This window comes from Dromiciops gliroides, chromosome 3 (assembly GCF_019393635.1).
Source record: "Dromiciops gliroides isolate mDroGli1 chromosome 3, mDroGli1.pri, whole genome shotgun sequence".
Lineage (NCBI taxonomy): Eukaryota > Metazoa > Chordata > Mammalia > Microbiotheria > Microbiotheriidae > Dromiciops > Dromiciops gliroides.
This window is the reverse complement of record NC_057863.1, coordinates 546,621,148-546,641,596: the sequence shown is the minus strand read 5'-3', so window position 1 is coordinate 546,641,596 and position 20,449 is coordinate 546,621,148.

The window sequence follows — 20,449 nt, the reverse complement described above, 5'->3', positions numbered from 1 at the left end:
GTCTTAAGGGGTCATTGTAATATTTCAGATTCACTCAAGGAAAGATCAAATAGCATGACAAGCAGAACTTTAAAAATGAAAGTATAGGATTATATACTTAGAGCAACTGGTATGAGATAGAATTCATAATTTCATATACAGCCCTATTTTTGCATGTTTTGATTTATGTATGGAGAAATTATCTGTGCTTTTTAAGTGCAGCATTAAATTAAAAAACCCAAACAAGTTATAATTTAGCTCTTTTGGAAGATCTTTAGTGATTGGGCACCGACTGCTTTCCAAAGCATCCCATTTTGTCATATTACTATAATGTATATTATTTTCTTTACAAGAGATGATCTGCTCTCCAAAATTTGGACCCATTGTTTCTAGTTCTGTACTGCTGCTTCCCACCTAATTTTTTTTTATTTTAAATAAAAATGTTTATTTTTTTAAAAAAAAAAGATCAAGGGAAAATGTTTTTAATAGGACTGAGATGGCCTTAGCAGGGACATAGCCAGTATATAGGGAGAGATTAAAGATAGGAAGGGAAGAAATGATCCATTGATCTGGCTCCCAGAGGAGATGGGGGGAAGGGAATCAGGGGCAATGTCATCCCCTGAAACTGAGCAAAAGAAAGATGGATGATAATGGCATGGAGGAGGAGAGATGAAGGGAGCCTTCTCAATAAATCAGGAACCTGGGTAATCCACGGAGAGACAGAGTGAAATTGGGGGCTTCGGGGAAGGGACAAGTTTGGAGAAGACACTGTGGGAAACATAAGAGAGAGCTGATTGCCCGTCTCTCCCTCTGTATTTGCTACGTTCCAAGGGTACTACTAGATCCGACATGAGAGTTCTATGCATCTATAAGAGATGTCTATCCACGAACAAACTGGAGCTCAAAGTCACTAACCGCCATTCAACAGCAGAGGGCAGCAGAGGCAACCGTAGAGAGGCACTACCCCGCCAATCCCTAGAATAAAACTGTGGTCAGGGATTGAGGGATGGTGGAGAGCCATAGATCTCCTGTTTTGGCCGCCTCGGTGGCTGGTTCAGATCGCTCCAGCCTGATCCATCGACGGGATCCCCTGAAAAGAACAGAATGATAGTCGATCTGCTGTTAGAGCTGGGCCCTTAGAATGGAGAAGGTCTAAGCTAGAAGGGACCTTGGGGATCTTCTCGTCCAACCCCCTCATTTTAAAACAAAGGAGGAAACTGGGGACCAGAGAAGAGAAGGCTCGCCCATGGATACACAGTAGGAATGAGTAGAGTCAGGATTTGAATCCAGATCCCGTGATTCCAAATCTCAATGCTCTAAGGACCTAATCCGTAGTGGCCCAGTTGCAATAGACCTTGGGGCATGGATTTAGAAAGTGGGAGTCGTAGGGGACCTCAGAATGCTCCTTAGGGAGTGTGGTGTTATAGCAAACATGCTGTACACGGAATTAGATCTGACACCACCATTTACTGACTGAGTGGGGGTGGGCAAATCACAATCACCTTTCAGACCCTCAATTTTTCCCTTCTGCAAAATGGGGCAATTATACTTGTATAACCTTGCAGGTTTATTGCAAGGTAAGTACTTGGCAGACCTTAAAGCACCATAGAAATGTGAGTTACTACCTTTAAAATGTTTGTTCTAAGCACTCTGGGACATGACCAATATTTGTTTTGTTTTTGATGAGGCAGTTGGGGTTAAGTGACTTGCCCAGGGTCACACAGTCAGTAAGTGTCAAGGGTCTGAGGTCGGATTTGAACTCAGGTCTTCCTGAATCCAAGGTCGGTGCTCTATCCACTGCGCCACCTAGCTGCCCCAGACCAATATTTGTATTGATAGATTATACTAATTTGTTGCAAAGGGATTTTGTTTTTCTTTTCTCCTAGTATTTTTTCTTTTTTTCTTTTTTGGGTGGCAATGAGGGTTAAGTGACTTGTCCAGAGTCACACAGCTAGTAAGTGTCTAGTGTCTGAGGCCGGATTTGAACTCAGGTTCTCCTGAATCCAGGGCCGGTGCTTTATACACTGTGCCACCTAGCTGCCCCTCTCCTAGTATTTGGTGGGGGGAGTGGGGGGTCATAATTGAAGGAAAAATAAATTTTTGATAATTTAAAAAATAAATTTTAATCTAAAATGTTACTGCTAGAAGGGAAGAGTGTGTCATGGTAAAAAAAAAAAAAACCAGTCTGAGAATCACAAGACCTTGTTTGAAGCCTGTTTTTATCATTTTCTTCTGGATGTATGACCTTGGATAAGTCCCTAAACCTTTCAGGTTTAGAAAGCACTTTCCTTACAATGACCTTGAGGTACAGGATTCAGATAGCACTCTCTCCATTTTACAGATGAAGAAACTGAGGCTTGGAAAGCTAACATGAGTTGACTTCAGTTGCACAGCTAGAGAATAAGCAACTGTAACCATCAATACATATTCCCCTGACTCTAGCATTCACACTGTTCTCAGGCTCTAGGGGACAGAATCACAGAATATTAGATATGGAAGGCATCCCAGAACCTGTCTGCTCAAGTTATATCTGACCAAGGACCTCTTCTACAGCCTCACCAACTGGTAATTATCTATCCTCCCACTGAAAACCTCCAGGGACGGGAAACTCCCTCCTCTTTCCACTCCAACATCTCTCTTACAGCAGAGGGAACTGAAGTACATCAACTAGTTAATTCATTCATGTATTCATTGAACAACCATTTATTAACTGCCTACTATGTATTGGGCCTGCTGCTTTCTGCTGGGGAAGATCCAGCAGATAATTGTATCCCTGCATTCATTCTGCTCTGGGTCCTGAAGCCTCAGCTGTTCTTAGAAAAGGACAGAAACCTCTGGCTTTTACCGTGGTACTTTGTACTCAACTCTCCCTCCCACATGGCTGCCTTCTGACTGCCAAGCATCTTGAGCCTGTTCCTGGGAGAAAGGAAGGCCTGAAGCTGCAAGACTGTTCAATTAAGCAGCTGTCAGCAGAGTCTCTCTCTCTCTCTCTCTCTCTCTCTCTCTCTCTCTCTCTCTCTCTCTCTCTCTCTCACACACACACACACACACACACACACACACACACACACACAGAGCCAGGTTTGCAGATTCCTTTTCAATGGAAACCTAAGAAAATCTTTACTGGAGTTGATAGAATTAGAATCAGAGAATCTTAAGCTCTTAGTATAATATTTTTTTAGATCCAATCTTGGGATTACAGAACCTTAGAATTTTTTTTGTTTGTTTTGTTTTTCTGGTTTTTTTGCAGGGCAATGAGGGTTAGGTGACTTGCCTGGGGTCACATAGCTAGTAAGTATCAAGTGTCTAAGGTCGGATTTGAACTCAGGTCCTCCTAAATCCAGAGCCGGTGCTTTATCCACTTCGCCACCTAGCTGCCCTCAGAACCTTAGAATCTTAATGCCATAGAAATAGTTTGGTTAGGGGCAGCTAGGTGGATAGAGCACCGGCCCTGGAATCAGGAGGACCTGAGTTCAAATCTGGCCTCAGACACTTAACAATTACTAGCTGTGGGACCCTGGGCAAGTCAGTTAACCCCAATTGCCTCACCAAAAAAAAAAAAAATTAAAAAAAAAAAGAAATAGTTTGGTTGGGTTTTTTAAAGTCATTTAGTCTTAGGATCACAGAATGTTAAAATCATAGAATATGAGAATCTGAAGGCCACAGAACTATGTGATCTTAGAATCTTCCAACCTTCGCATCCCAGAGCCACACTTCAATCAATCTGGGATTTCATTGGTCTGTGCCAATTTGGATCACAGTCTCTTCTTCATTTTATTGGAAGACTTCTTGAGATGCTACCACCCCCCAAAAAACAAATAAAAAAAGCATAGCCTAGTGGCTAACATTTGGTATTATGCCTTTTTGTGTTTGGTTAGCCTGGAACCTGGTTAACAAACCTGTCAGAGAGTGTGGTCTGCTCACATAGCCCTTGAGAACCCAATGAGGCATCAGGGGGCCACAGAGGAAGGTCATCAAATAATGGAATTTTGTGCTCTTAGAATGAAATCCCTGAGGCAGCCAGGTGGCACAGTGGATAAAGCACCGGCCCTGGATTTAGGATGACTTGAGTTCAAATTCGGCCTCAGACACTTGACACTAGCTGTATGACCCTGTGCAAGTCACTTAACCACCATTGCCCCGCAAAAACAAACAAACAAACAAAAAAGATAGGAGAAGAATGAAATCCCTTATTGCAAATCTTCAATGGTGCTCTAGGACCTGCAGAATAAAGCTCATGCTCCTTATCCTGGAAGTCAAGCTTTCCCCCCAAATGTCCCCACCTCCCCTTCTGACTTTATTCCTTACTGTTTCACTAGACTGGTGTAAACTGGCCTACTTGACACCATTCAGTGTGTCTTCCTTTCTCATTTCAGTGACTGCTCTCACTATTTCTTCCAGCTGGGGTGTCTTTTCCTCTTCATCCCAACCTGTCAAAACACCAGCCTTCTTTCCAAGCCCAGCACAAACACCACCCCCTCCATAAAGTCTTCCCCAATCCCCTCAGAAGGTATTTTCCCCCAGTTTGGGGGAAGAATCTGGTTCTGTTCCAGTCTTCTAGTCCTACTCACACTCTGCCTTGTTCTTCAGTTTATATGTACATCCCCCGAAGAACTAGGAACTCCCTGAGGGCAGAGAGATGCATAAACCATTTTCATTTGATGACATGTAAATGATGAATTCTAAGGAGGACGGTGTATATGTGAGAAGACTAAGGGTCCAGAAGCATCATTTCCTCCCTGACGATCCCTGGGTCAGTGCCTTTCACAGAAGTGCCTAACAAATGTAACTGACCAACATCAGTACTTCTAGGGCCTGGGTCCACCAAGTCCTTTTCACCCTTTAGTGGTCAGCCTTTGAGAGTTCCTGGGGCCAGAAAGAATTCATCTCCTAGAAACCAAACCCTCTAGTGTTGAGCTTTTCTCCACCCCTTGGCTAGGCTGGTCCATGGCCAGGCCTGCAATGGAAGTCTTTCCAGCTTGGGAGGACTCAGCACAGGGTTCAGCATATAATAGGTGCTTAATCAATGCTTAACGACTGACATTCTAGAGTGTGTGCTTCTACTGGCAGTCTTCTTTGCAGAGGGATGGGCCAGCTTCCAAGTCACATAGCCATGCTGCATGCAAGCCAAACAATCTTTATATTTGCACAGTAATACACGATATTTATCTTGTAATTGTATTCCCTGTAAACTCCTTGGGGGCAGCACTATTTTCCATTTCTATCTTTGCCTATTGGTACCTAGCACAGTAACTTGTGAACAGCAGGTGCTTGATAAATGCTTGCTGAATTGATTTAAATTGAACTGAACTGAACTCAGGTCTTTCCTGACTCTGAGTCCTGGACTATACTGCCTGGCTTTCTAAATCTAAGTCCTCCTCTTCTAAATGATAGGCAGGTCAAGTAGTATTTATTAAGCAGTTACTGGGTGCAAGGCACTGTGCTAAGCATTGGGGATATAAATAGAAGCAAAAGGAAAGGGGCAGCTAGGTGGTTCAGTAGATAGAGCACCTGCCCTGGAGTCAGGAGGACCTGAGTTGAAATGTGGCCTGTGTAGCTTATTAGCTGTGTAGGCTTAGGCAAGTAACTTAACCCCAACTGGGAGAGAGAGAGAGAGAGAAAGAAGAAGGAGGAGGAGGAGGAAGAGAGGAGAGGTGAGGAGAAGAGAAAGAGAAAGGAGAGGAGAGAGAGAGAGAAAGAAAGAAAGAGAGAGGGGAGAAGAGAAAGAGAGAGGAGAGGAGAAAGAGAGAGACAGAGAGAGAGGAGAGTAAGAGTGCACATGTCTGTGTGTGAGAGAGAGAGAAGAGGAGAGGAGAGGAGAGGAGAGGAGAGGAGAGGAGAGGAGAGGAGAGGAGAGGAGAGGAGAGGAGAGGAGAGGAGAGGAGAGGAGAGGAGAGGAGAGGAGAGGAGAGGAGAGGAGAGGAGAGGAGAGGAGAGGAGAGGAGAGGAGAGGAGAGGAGAGGAGAGGAGAGGAGAGGAGAGGAGAGGAGAGGAGAGGAGAGGGGGAGAGAGAGAGAGAGAGAGAGAGAGAGAGAGAGAGAGAGAGAGAGAGAGAGAGAGAGAGAGAGAGAGAAAGAGAGAGAGAGAAGGAGAAGGAAAGATACACACACACACACACACACAACCTCTGGAGAGTGAGAGGCTGAGCCAGCTGAAGAATTCTAGATCTTCAAACACTCCAGTTTGCTCTGTCATCCCATCTTTAAGTCTGTAGTTACTTCAACTGATCCTCCCATGGCCTGGTCTCCCGTTCTCTCCCCATCCTGGCTGATCTCCTCTGGACATACTCCAAAAATTATGTCCCAGCTACATAATATGTAATCGTGTGTGCCCTTTCCTTGCCAATTAGTCACATTACCCTGAACTAACAGCATGGTGCTGGGTTGCCCCCTAAGTCACAGTGTGACATTTGATGCATCCTCTACTGCCAAGATGGTCACAAGATCATGGTAATTTAATGGAATCCAGTCTAGAATTTTTTAACTTTAAATCATAGGATTTTAAGATTTAGGGCTGGAAGGAAAAGATTATTTCATCTGACACTCTCATTTTATAGAGCATAGCTTCTTAAACTGTGGGGTCCCATAACTAAATGTGGGGGTGGTGAAAAATTTGGCAACAATAAAAGGTTGTGTATATCTATATTGTATACCTATATACCTGGGGTAGAGTAAAAAGCGTTGTGAGTAGAAAAAGTTTAAGAAGCCCTGTTCTAGAGGACACCTGAGGCTTAGGAAGTGTTTGGCCCGAGGTCAGACGAGGTCAGACAAGACCCACAATGGAATTTGAACCTGGGTCTTCAAGCCCAGAGCTCTTGCCATGACACCACACACACCAGGCTCATTTCTTTTCTTTCTTTCTTTTTTAGTGAGGTAATTGGGGTTAAGTGACTTGTCCAGGGTCACACAGCTAGTAAGTGTTAAGTGTCTGAGGCCAGATTTGAACTCAGGTACTCTTGACTCTAGGGGCCGGTGCTTTATCCACTGCACCACCTAGCTGCCCCCAGGCTCATTTCTACTTCCATACTTTTGTCCATGAAGTGTCCCCAGTATAGAGGGCCAGATGATATCCCTCTCCCAATCCTCCTCCTGTTTCAAGTACCAGCTCAAGCATACCCCCCCCCAGAACGCCCTCTGATCATCCCCAAACAGGCAGACTTCTCAGACCTCTAGGCTCTGATCATACTGATTTTCAGTGGACTTGTCAAGTAGTGCTTAATTGACCTCTAATTGTTTTAATGTGTGTCTTGTCCCCTTCTAGGATCCTGTGATTTAGGGTTGAAAAGGACCTTAAATAGTTATTTAATACAACTCCCTTGTTTTACAAAGGCAGAAACAAAGCAGCATCGGGTAAGGAAAAGAAGATCTAGTCTTGGAGTCAGAAGCTCTGGGTTCAAATCATGACTCTGCCCCTTACTACCTAAATGACCAGGGCAACTAGGTAGCACAGAGGATACAGTGCTGGGCCTGAAGTCAGGAAGACTCATCTTGTTGAGTTCAAATCTAGTTTCAGACACCCATTAGATGTGTGACCCTGAGCAAGCCACTTCACCCTGTTTGCCTCAGTTTTGTTATCTGTAAAATGATCTGGAGAAGGAAATGGCAAACCACTCTAGTATCTCTGCCAGGGTCATGACTGAAAAACAACTCAACACCACCTATGTGACCATGACCGTTTAACCTCTCTCTGGGAAAGGGAGAGAATAAGCATTTATCAAATGCCTACTATGTGCTAAGCACTTTATATGTTTCTCATTTCATACTCATAACATCCCTGAAGGGTAGGTGCTATTACGATTCCCATTTTTCTGTTAAAGAAACTGAGGCAGACAGAGGTTAAATGACTATCCCAGGGTCAAACAACCAGTAAGTATGTGAAACAAGATTTGAACTCTTTTCTTCCTGACTTGAGGTCCACCCTTCTCTTCACTGTACACACAGTACCACCTAACTGCTTCTCTCAGTTTGTGTCCACATCTCTTAAATGAAGAGTTGGACTAGAGTAGAGGTGTCAAAAATGTGACCCATAGGTCAACACTCCTCAGTAAGGGGAAGGAGGGGAGGAACAGATTAAAATGTAACTGGGAAGGGCAGCTAGGTGGCACAGTGGATAGAGCACTGCCCCTGGATTCAGGAGGACCTGAGTTCAAATCCAGCCTCAGACACTTAACACTCACTAGCAGGGTGACCCTGGGCAAGTCACTTAACCCTCATTGTCCCACAAAAAAAAAAAAGAAAAAGAAAAATATAACTGGGAAATGCTTAACGAAATCAATAAAAACACAATAAAACAGATAACATGGCATTTTAAATATAAGTCACTGAGTGACAATTAGGGATCCTTATAGGAATTGGTAGCTCCTGTTTGTACTAGAGTTTGATAGACCAGAAAAGAAGATCTCTAAGGCTCCTTCCAGCCTCAGTGGGACTCATAGAAAGATGACTTTCATAAAGTCACTCATTTCTTCTATCTTCAAAGATGGTTTGTTTCACCCTGCCTCCTACCCCCAATATGCCAGGCTTCCTCCATCAATTTAAGGGATTGGTGATGCTGGGCAAGTAGGCATAGATTATTAGTGGGTGCAGGACCTCTGAGGACAGAGAAATGCTGCATGACCTCACTGGTTGGGGAGAGATTTCACAATCCCCAAAGGAACAGTAGTAGTAGAAGCAGAAGCTGGTTTCCTCAGTTCCTTGTCTCTTCTTTGTCTTACTGGAGAAGCTATTTGCTTCGGAATACCATATGACTCTGGTTGTTCCCCTTCTCTCCCCTCCTCCATTTCTTTATTAGTTTGTTTGTTTTGTTAATTAGAGAAATATGTACTCTCTCAGGACTGGGCTGCTCCATCTGACCCTTGGGATGCAAAGAGGGGAGTTCTAAGGGGTTGAGATGTCTCTTTTCTCTACTGCCATTATCTGGAGCCCTCACCAGCTGTGTTCCCCTTATTGTTAGGGACCAGTAACTGGATCCAGGACAGCTGGGTGCTGCAGTGGATAAAGCCCCAGGCCAGAAGTTAGGAACACTGAACTTCGTGAGTTCAAATCAGGCCTCAGACACTTATTGGCTGTGTGACTCTGGGTGAGTCATTTAACCCTGTTTTCCTCAGTTTCCTCCTCTGTCAAATGAGCTGGAGAAGGAAATGGCAAGCCACTCCAGTATCTTTGCCAAGAAAACCCCAAATGGGGTCACAAAGAGTTGGAAGCAACTGAACAACAACATTTGCTTCAAAGATACAGAAAGAACAAATGTACAACAAATATTTCTCCTCACTACCTTGAGGACATATTGTCCTCTATACCTCCATGGCTCAAAATTTATCTTGCTTCTTACTTAGCAAGTTCATGTCCAGGTATGGCATGATTGACCTTAGGTTGGGCTAAGGTCCAGAAGGTCACTCAGAAAGATGGAAAGTTGCTCCTGGTTCTTCAAGGCATCCACGATGCATTGGCTATAAAACTTGGCCTGGGTTCCAACTCCTGGATTCTTGTGGCTCAGACACGTGGTCAGAGACTCTACTTTCTTCACCTAGAATAGAAATGAACAAACAAAAAGGCCAAGGGCTTAGGCTTATTTCTTGGGTCTATAAGGCCTCAGAGGGGAGAATTCCCTAAGGCCTTCCCCCTTTCTACATGGTCTTTCATGGGACACTGGGAGGGAAAGAGTGAAGAAGCTCTTTCAGATACACATGAACCCAAAAGGCCTGGACTGATGCTGATGGGACTTTATGAAGTCTATCAAAGAACTTCCCCTCTGTCAGATCCAGTTTTAGAATGTCTACACATGTCCCATAATCTCCCCAGAGTACTTTTTTTTATCTTGACTCTCCTAGAAGCAAACTCCATAGCTACATGGAAAAGTAGCAACAGCTGAGGAGAGGAAGTTAATGGGGCCCACACATGTGCCAGACCCCCTCACAATAGAAATACCGCTGCCTCTGATGTGCTTAAAACTATCATCACACACACAAGACAATGGAGAGGGGAATGGTGGGTGGCTGCAACACATAGCCAATGAACAAGAAGTTAATGAACAGGAGTGAAGGACGACATCAAGGAAGAGACAATGGGCTAATCACCTGGCAAGAGGGAGAGATGTCAGGGAAACAACTGGAGAACTCTGCAGTGCCCTTGCAATCTTGGAAGAAAGTGATGAAGGCCTCCAGTGTACTGGATTCCCCTCCTGTGGTGAAATTTTTGGAGTACATGGGCAAAAGTTGCAAAGGACAGGGAGGTATGGATGGGGTTGCAATCTGCACTGCTGGAGGAAATTCTAGAATCAGTGAAAAGAAAACCATTTGAGCATATATTTTTGCATCTTATTTGGGGGGTATTTTAAAGCAAATCACATTTGGGGGGTGAAAGAGCTGAGCTCTCCTCTCATCTTGCCAGAACTCTTCAAGAGTGAGAGAGACAAAGACAAAGAGAGACAGAGACTGTCAGAGACAGAGAGAAAGAGACAGAGACACAAAGAGAGAGAGAGAGAGAGAGAGAGAGAGAGCGCATTTAGTCAAACTCTCTCATCTTGCAACTGAGGAAACTGAGGCCCAGGCAAGAACAACTGATTGACCCTAGGTCAAATACCAGAGGCTAGATTCAAACTCAGGTCATCAGGGGAAGCTAGGTGGTACAGTGGATAAATCACTGGCCCTGGATTCAGGAGGACCTGAGTTCAAATCTGGTCTCAGACACTTGACACTTACTAGCTGTGTGACCCTGGGCAAGTCACTTAACCCTCATTGCCCTGCACCAAAAAACAAAGAAACAAACAAAAAAAACCCCAAAACCAAAAAACCAAACTCAGGTCATCAGACCACGGATCCAGCAATTTTTCTTTAACCACTAGGTGAAATTGCTAGTCATGATGTAGGTCCATTTTTACCAGGGAGGATAAAGCTTTGAGTAAGTCTCAAGCTCCCCCTGGTGCCTGTGGGACCAAACAAAATGTCTTCCTCTTCTCAACTTCCCATTTCTGTTGAGAGTGACACCATCCTTCCGATCTCTTGGCTTTGCAGTCTCAGAGTCATCCTGCACTCTTCCCTCGCCCTCCCCTCCCCCACCATATAAAGTCAGCTGCCAAGTCTTATTGATTCCATCTCCATGAATTCTCTCTAAGCCATTCCCTTCTTTTCACCCTAAGGCTGGCCCTCATTGCTGTCCACATGGATTATTGCAGCATCTTTCCCTGAATCCATTCTCTCTCATCTCTAAAACATCATCTCTTTAGCTGCCAAAGTGATATTAGCCATGTTATTCCTTTATCCAAAAAGCTTCAGTGGATCCTCCTGTTTTTTGGTATCTAAAGTCCTTTGCAATCTGATTCTGACCTGCATTTGCAGTGTGATTTCATTTTGCTCTGTCTCACGTACTCTACATCCTGGGCATTCTAACATACATGCTCCCCATACTAAACATGCCATCTCTGTGCCTTTGCCCAGGCTGTCCCTCACACCTGGAATACCCTTGTACCCCACTATGCCAGGGAACAACATGGCATGTTTCCTAGCAAGCAGTCAAACCTAGAATTAGTTTGGGACAGCTCTGGGGTGAGTAGCCAATTGCTTCCTTGCCCTGAGGTCTCCTGAATCCATCTCCAGGCATGTCCACTCCCAGGAAGGCTCAGGGAGTTCAGAGCCCTCATTAATTCCCTGATCCTGGGAAACACAGCCACATTCAGCTGCTGCTAGGCTTAGAACATGGGCTAAAAGGAGTGACTATACTTTTTCTCCTCTCCTTTTTTTTTTTAAGTGAAGCAATTGGGGTTAAGTGACTTGCCCAGGGTCACACAGCCAGTAAGTGTTAAGTGTCTGAGGCCGGATTTGAACTCAGGTACTCCTGACTCCAGGGCCAGTGCTCTATCCACTGCGCCACCTAGCTGCCCCTCTCCTCTATATTTTAACCATATGATATAATGGAGAGAGCACTAAATTTGGACCCAAATAACCTGGAAAGTAACCCTGACTCTGCTATTTATTTCCTGAGTGACACCAGACAGCTCTCAACCTTAGTGTCTTTATCATGAAAGAAAGAGAAGGGATTGGTGGTATTTCCTTCCCTTTTCTCCCCTTCCCATGCCCTCCCTCTTTTTTTGTTGTTTTGTTTCTGTTTTTGTTTTTGGCAGGGCAATGAGGGTTGAGTGACTTGCCCAGGGCTCACCTCAGAACACTTTAAAGCTCTTTTCGACAGGTAACAGTTCATTTTTCTTGTGGTTATTTGTATACAATGTCTCTTCAGCCCTGTTAGAATGTGAGCTCCCTAAGGCAAGAGTAACTTCTTATGCTTCTTTGTATCCTCACCAGCACCTGTCTCCCCAGACCATGTAGGTTTTTAATAAAGTGTCATTGAATGAATGGATGGATGGATGGATGGATGGGTGACTGAATGAAGGAGTATGTAACAGCAGAACCCACTGGGCACTAGGAAGCTTGAGCTCTCATTCTTGGGGCCACTTGGTTCTGGGCTTGAGCACCAAGTTCAATTCTGAGGGGATCCTGGCTTGGAAAAAAAGGGGGCTGTGCTTTTTCTGGTACTCTGCTTCTTTATATTCCTACTCCAGAGCCCCAGGGTAAAAAACACTTAAAGCTTAAATTTGGTTCATGTCCAGGGTCTCCCCAAGAGCCAAGTATTTTGACTCTCATCCACATGGCCTCTCTGAAGTGGACCAGGTTCCTGCAGATAAATGGAGGGGGGCAGCAGGGGCTTCTCAGTTAATTACCCCCTTACAAACAAATGGTTGAATGTACATTTAAATGGGGTGTTCTATATCCTTCTCTAATTAATGTAAATTTAAAAGGCCCATACTTTCTACACTGAATAATCAATCACAGGTATGAACAAGTCCTAGGCAGTTCTATTGAATAAATCCATCAAAATTGTAACCTGGTGGGCAGACAACAGGTGTCTGGTCCATTTGGGAGAAATGAAACACTTTGATCCCTATGTGACACAGAATACCATTGAGTTAGACACACCTCTAAAGCGATGTATATTACACTGCAATGAACAGAGTGTTAGACATAGAGTCAGGAAGACCTGAGTTTGAATCCTACATTAGACACTTGCTAATTGTGTGATCTTAGCAAAATCACTTAACCTCTATAAGCCTCAGTTTCCTTATCTGTAAAATGGGGATATTAATAGTAAATGCTTCATAGCATTGTTATAAGGATCAAATGATATATGTAAAGCACTTTGCAAACCTTAAAGTGCTATATAATTGCTACTTCTTGTTGTTGTTGTTGTTATATAGAGTGCTGGACCTGGAGTCAGACTATCTGAGTTCAAATCTGGTCTCAGATATTGAAATAGCTATGTGTCCTGGCACTAGTCATTCACCTTCTGGCTGTCTCTGTTTTCTTATATATAAAATGGAGATAATAATAGCACCTACCTCCCAAGGTTGGTGTGAGGATCAAATAAGATAATTTTGGGGGGAGACAGTTGGTATCAAGTGACTTGCCCAGAGTCACACAGCTAGTATGTATCTAAAGTCAGATTTTCACTTAGGTCCTCCTGATTTCAGGGTCAATGCTTTATCCACTGTGCCACCTAGTTGCCCCTAAGATATTTTTTAAGCATTTTGCAAGCCTTGAAGTATTATATAAATGTTAGCTGCTATCATCATCATTATCACCACCACTATCATGACCATCACCATGACCATCGCCAAGACCATGACCATCATCATCACCCCCATCATCCATCATCATTATACTAGCTGGCTAGTTCTGAATCAAGTATCCCAGCAGTACAATTCCAACAAGAGCTTTCCAGCAGAAAATTTCAGCAAGAGATTCCAATAACCAGACAGTCTTGTTGAATGACCTACTCTAGGAGAAAGGATTGATTCCTGTCCTCCCTGTCCATCCCCCCAAACCAAAAGACAATTTCTCATTGGCATCAATAGTATTATTCCTTGAACTGTAGTAGCTGTCAACTGTGTCTATACTGAGAGACAAGACATGGACAGACTAGGTACTAAGAAAGGCAGCTTCAAGACTCCTCAAGAACACTGACTCTCAGAACCAAGCAGAGAGCTACACCTAAGGAGGAATTCCATTGAAATTCCATACAGGGAGAAAACACTTCTATACACCCATGAGCTGAGTAGCCTCTTTATCACATGTGCTCTATAAGCTTGAGGTCACATAAATTCTCCTGGACTTTATGTACTTATGATAAAGTATGTACCACACTTGGGGGTGGGGATGTCTTTTCTTTTTTCTTTCTTCCTTCCTTCCTTCCTTCCTTCCTTCCTTCCTTCCTTCCTTCCTTCCTTCCTTCCTTCCTTCCTTCCTTCCTTCCTTCCTTCCTCCTATTTTGTCTTTCTTTCTAACTAATATGTTATATTAATAAATACCCCTTCTTAAAAGCTAATTAAGCCAGACTGGCTGGTAATCAGTGAGGTGTACACTGGCTGGGGGCTTGTAAGACACAGTATTAGAAAAGCCACCCCAAACCTTCAGGGTTACTCTGTAGATCCCTGAGGTGAGTAGTCAGATATCCTCTGGGGACCCAACCTTCCAAAGCTAGTGGGAATTGGGGAAGTACCCCAATAGGCCCCAGGTGAATGAATGAAAAGTGAAATGAAAAGTGCTCCAGACTGGAAATAAAAAGTAGATTCTATCCCCACATCTCCCATTTACTTGCTATGTGACCGAGTATTTTCTGGACCTCAATTTCCCCATTTGTAAAATGAGACTAATAGTTAAAATCTATAGACGTTGATAGAAAGACTAGAATAATAGTTAAAATCTATAGATCTAAGGTTGACAAACCACTCTCCATACAACAACAATATGCAGCTCATGAATTCTAAATCTCCATTTAACAACCAAAGAAAACAAGATTCAGTGCAGTTGGATGACTTGTCCTATGTAGTGCAATTAGTAAGTAAGTGTCAAAGCCAGAATTTGAACCCTCTGGGTTCTAAATCTCCTCCAACTGCACCATTAAACTCTTCGATAATATTTTGTCTATGTCCTTGGCAGGAATTTTCTGAGGATTTCTTGTTGTGAGGATCAAATGATAACATTATTGCAAAGTGCTTTGTCAACTTTAAAGCACTCTAGAAATGTGAGCTATTAGTATTATCTTTAAAATGAGAATGTTTTGTAATTTCATTAAAATTGGGAACAAATTCAAAAATTCAGGGATGGCTGAACAAACTGTGCTTTATTCAATAATTCATTATAGAGCAAGATAATATAGATACCACCGTTGAGGTAGATAAACAATGACTATAGAAGGAAATGGTTAATGAGCTGAAGGGACAAAAGGACTTATGATGAAATATGCTAATCACCTCCAGAGAGAGAAGTGATGATGGACTCAGAGTGAAAAATGAAGTGGGTTTTGTTTTAGTTTTTGTCTTGGGAGGGTTTTTTTGGATATGGCCAATGCAGGAATTTTCTTTGCTTGACTATAATATACGTTTGTAATGGGTTTTGTTTTTCTTTTGTTCTCAATTGGGTTAAGGAGAGGGCAATAATTCATACCTGAAAATAAACCAAAATTGAATTTTAAAATAAATTAAATTTAAAATAAAACAAATTAATAAATTAAACAACAGGCCAATAAATTAATAAATAAATTAAATTAAAATGAAATTAATATTGAATTTATTATTTTATTTTTAAGAAATGGAAGCTATTTGTAATAGAGATTCACAGTTTCATATACCAAAAAACCAATGAACCAACTTTGTGACAAGTATAGGTATTATTACTATTCCTATTTTACAAATATGGAAAATTTTACAGATAGGTTAATTCAATTCCATGATTATCCAGTTGGGAAAATAAGAAGGGAGTGTGTAATTTAAAATTCTAAATGTGGGTTCTAATCTGTTCCCCCAGTTTTTGGGGAAACTGACTAAATTTTTAAGGGTTTATTGAAATATAGAAAGAGAAAGATTGAAACAGAATTCCTACAACCTCGCAATCCTATCTTTCCTCAACTCCTCTCCGTTGTTCTCTGCCATCACCACCAAGTCAGGAACCAAAAAGGACAGCGCTCTTCGAGCAGGGTTTCCTTTCCTCCTTCCTGTCCCCTCCCAAAATGGGGAGGTTTTTCAAGCTGGTTGGTTGACTGGGCCAGAAGTTCAAAGTTTTTTTAGATTCTAAGAACCATGCTTTCTTAAGTACTCTCAAGTACCAGCCAGATGTGCTTAGAATCTAGTCAACTACTAATCCAGTCAAATCAGCCAGTAATCCACTCAGGTGGGCTCCTGAGTATCTGCCACATCTTATCTATCACATTACATTATCTTGACAGGAAATGCCTAGCCCCACTCCGACAGGGAGAGAGACCTACAAGCCATGGTTGTTGTTGTCATCATTGTTGTTCCTTCAGTCTTAAAGAGGACCAATGACATCAGGAGGGTGATGTCTTGACTTGCAAGTGAATTGGATTTAAGTGAGGCAGAACTGTACAATGTCATCAGTTTCACTCTCTCTTCCAGAGTTATCAGAATCCAGTGGCAAGGGGCAGCTAGGTGGCGCAGTGGATAGAGCACTGGTCCTGGATTCAGGAGGACCTGAGTTCAAATACAGCCTCAGACACTTGACACTTACTAGCTGTGTGACCTTGAGCAAGTCACTTAACCCCAATTGCCTCACAGAAAGAAAGAAAGAAAGAAAGAAAGAAAGAAAGAAAGAAAGAAAGAAAGAAAGAAAGAAAGAAAGAAAGAAAGAAAGAAAGAAAGAATCCAGTGGCAAGACAAAAGTCGAGATGAATGGAGATGGCTCCGGATACAGTAGGGGACCTTGGCCTTTTAAGCTAAGGTCTTTCCCAGGTCTCAGTTTGTCTGAGGCAACACCCAGGACCTGATGATTGTCAGTCCAAGTCTGGCCAAGTTGGGCTTTAAATAATATTAGCTAAAGACCAATGTTTAAGTCATAAAAGCTGCTTCCCGTTTACTGTTCCAAAAAGAATGGGTATGAAGGAAGTGTTAAAAATGGAGTAACAAATTACAGCTATGGAAATAAAAGCCAGTGATCATACCTATCCATAAAAGGAGTTTTCTGGGGCAATCTGCATTAATAGAGCACTGCTTTTCAGTGTCTCGTGTCTCACTTTTTTACATGAATCATTCTTGTCCTCAATTTTACTTTCCTTCATATCAAGTATTTTATTCCTACAAGCTATGCCATCTATATAAATCCAGAGGAAAATCAGCATACCCAAGAGACACACGTTCCAAGTAGTAACAGTGTATCGAAAAAGAGGGGAGAGTCATTTAATATCTTACAGAAAGAGAATTGTTTTTCTGACTGTCAATACAATAGGGCCTCATCAATCCATTTTATCTCTTATTGGGGGAGTTTGTTGTTGTTGTTGTTGTAATAAATAAAACCTACCCCAAACCTGATATCTTTTTAGCCTGAATGCTTGTGTGGGTACCCTTAATGAGACAGGAGCTAAATTCTTATATTTGTAGGGAAGTCCTTGGCAGGGGGGAGGAATATGACATAGAAAAATTATAGAGAGGCCCCTAAAGAGAAGTTGGTTCATAATGATTTAAAATCCTCTTTGGCCAAAGGTGCTCCATCTCTTTACAGGCCCAGAGCCTAAAATGCTTTCCCTCCTCATTTTTGCCTAATGGACAACTTGGTTTCTTCCTCCTCCTCTTCCTCTTCTTCTCCTTTTCCTCCTCTTCCTCATTCAGTTGTGTCCAACTCTTCCTGACCCCATTTGGGGTTTTCTTGGCAAAGATGCTAGAGTGGTCTGTCATTTCCTTCTCCAACTCATTTTACAGATGATGGAGTTGAGGCAAACAGATTAAATGTCTTGCCCAGGGTCACACAGCTAGTAAATTTCTAAGGCTGGACTTGAATTTGGGTCTTCCTGACTGCAGGCCAGGAACTCTATCCATTTCACCATCTAGCTGCCCCAGTTTCCTTCACGTCCCAGCAAAAATTCCCACCTTTCTAAAAGAAGCCTTTCCCAACCCCTCTTAATGTTATTTCCTTCCTTCTGTTGATTATTTTCCATTGAACCTATATATAGTTTGTCTAGCTTGCCTGTTGCCTCCCAGATTAGAAAGCAAGGGACTGTCTTTTGTCTTTCTCTCCCTGGGCTGAACCTGGTCACCTTGAGTGACGTGCTATTAACTAAGGTACCAAGCCCCAGGTCTTTGGACATAGCAATAGTTTTAATTCTTAGATTGATATATGCCTTATTGTCTCCTTCCACTAGACTGTAAATTCCTCAGGGCCAGGGATTGTTTCAGTTTTGTATTTGTCTCTTCAGCGATGAGCACAGTGCCTGGTGAAGAGTCAGCGCTTAATAAATCTTTGTTTATTGATTGGTTCTGACATATAGTCTAAGATTCCTTTCTGGTTTAACATTATATAACCATGTTCTAAGACTCTGTCCAGCCATGAAGTTTTCTAATATGTTAATAACTAGTTCACTGAGTCAAGTCATTGACTTCTAGGATTTTAGGATTTTAGAGCTGAGAGGGACTTTAGAGGTCATCTAATCCAACCCTTTCATTTTACAGATGGGGAAATTGAGGCCCAGAGGGATTGACTAGAGGCAACTAGATGGTGTAGTGCATTGCATGCTGAAGTTGGGAAGATCTTAGTTCTGCTCTCTCTGTTGACACTTACTAGCTGTGTGACCCAGGGCTTAACTTCCATCTACTTTAATTTTCCTCATCTCTAAAACAAAGATAATAATAACATCAATGCTGAAGAATCATTGTGAAGATAAAATGAAATCATATTTGTAAAGCAGGAACCTTAAAGTGTTATATAAATGCTTGTTGTTGTCATCATCATTCGGTGTCACATGGGCAGTCAGAATTTGAACCTGGGTTCTGTGACTCCAAATCCAGGGCTCTTTCCACTTGGACATTTTTGTTAATACTTCTCCTAAAATGTAGCCCCAGAACTGCAGATGGGTATTGACAAGGACAGAGGACTGTCTGAAGGGAACCTTCTGTGATAATAAAAGCACATTTTCCTTTAATGGCTTAAGGAGTGTTTACAAGGTAATTTCACCACCACCCTGTAAGGTAATACATTTTGGAGAATAATCAACCAAAGACACAAGTATTTATGAAATGTCTATTGGGTGGCAGGCACCATGCCAGGGGAGGCAAAAGAAAAAGTCCCTGTCATCATGGAGCTTACATTTTATTGAGGGAGTGAGTGTATATATATGTGTGTGTGTGTGTGTATATATATATATATACACATACATATATATATATACATACATATATATACACACACACATACACACACATATATACACACTACACTTATACATGTATACATGCAATATACTCGCATGCACATATGCATACGCATGTATTATATATACACATAAACAACATATATACATACTTTTTGTTCAGTTGTTTCAGTTGTGTCCAACTCTTCCTGACCCCATTTGGGGTTTTCTTGGCAAGGATACTGGAATGGTTTGCCATTTCCTTCTCCAGTTCATTTGATGAATGAGGAACTGAGGCAAACAGGGTTGAATGACTTGCCCATGGTCACATAACTAGGTAGCATCTGAGGCTGGATTTGAATTCAGGTCTTCTTGATTCCGGGCCATCTTCTGCTAAGAGGTCCTCACTGCCTATATGTGTATATAAAAATAAAATAGTGGGGGGGGGTCTATTGAGTCAATTTATTAAAGCACTTCACCCCACTTAAAGTAATTGACAAACTGCTTCACCATACCCAGAAACCTGTACATTAATATGCTGTTGGTAGCACTGTGAACTGGTCTAGCCATTCTAGGAAGCAATTTGAAACTATGCCCTAAACCTAAACTAACCTATGAATGCCCTTTATTACTACTAGGTCTATGCCCCAAAGAGATCAAAGAACAAGGAAAAGGACCTACATGTACAACATATTTATAGCAGCTCCTTTTGTGATGGTCAAGAACTGGAAACTAAAGTGGTGGGCCAACAGCTGGAGAATGACTGAATGCATTATGGAACACTATCATAATAGAATATGATTGTGCTATAGGAAATGATGAAGGGGATGGTTTCAGAGAAATCTGGGAAAACTTGTATGAACTGGTGCTGAGAGAAGTGAGCAGGACCCAGAGTTCTTTTATACAGTAACAACACTGTAAAGATAAACAACTTTGAAAGACAAGAACTCTGACCAAGCCAGAATGAAAAACTCTATCTTTTGTACAGATTGAGAAATTTATTTTTTGGACATGGCCAATGTGGGAATTTGTTTTGCTTGAACTATGTATTTGTGTTATAAAATTTTGTTTTTCTTTTTCAATGGCGGGAGGGGGACTAGATTTTTGTTTATTGAAAAACTTAAATTAAAAAAAATTTTAAGCTATTCCCTGATAGCTTTGTCAAGTGAGAATACTTCCATTGGATTAATCATAGATGTGAATGAGACCCAGCCACTTCTATTGAATAAATCAATTAAAGGTTTGAAATTAGGTTTGAAAAGTTCCTGATCAGTTCAGAAGTCCTTGCAAGC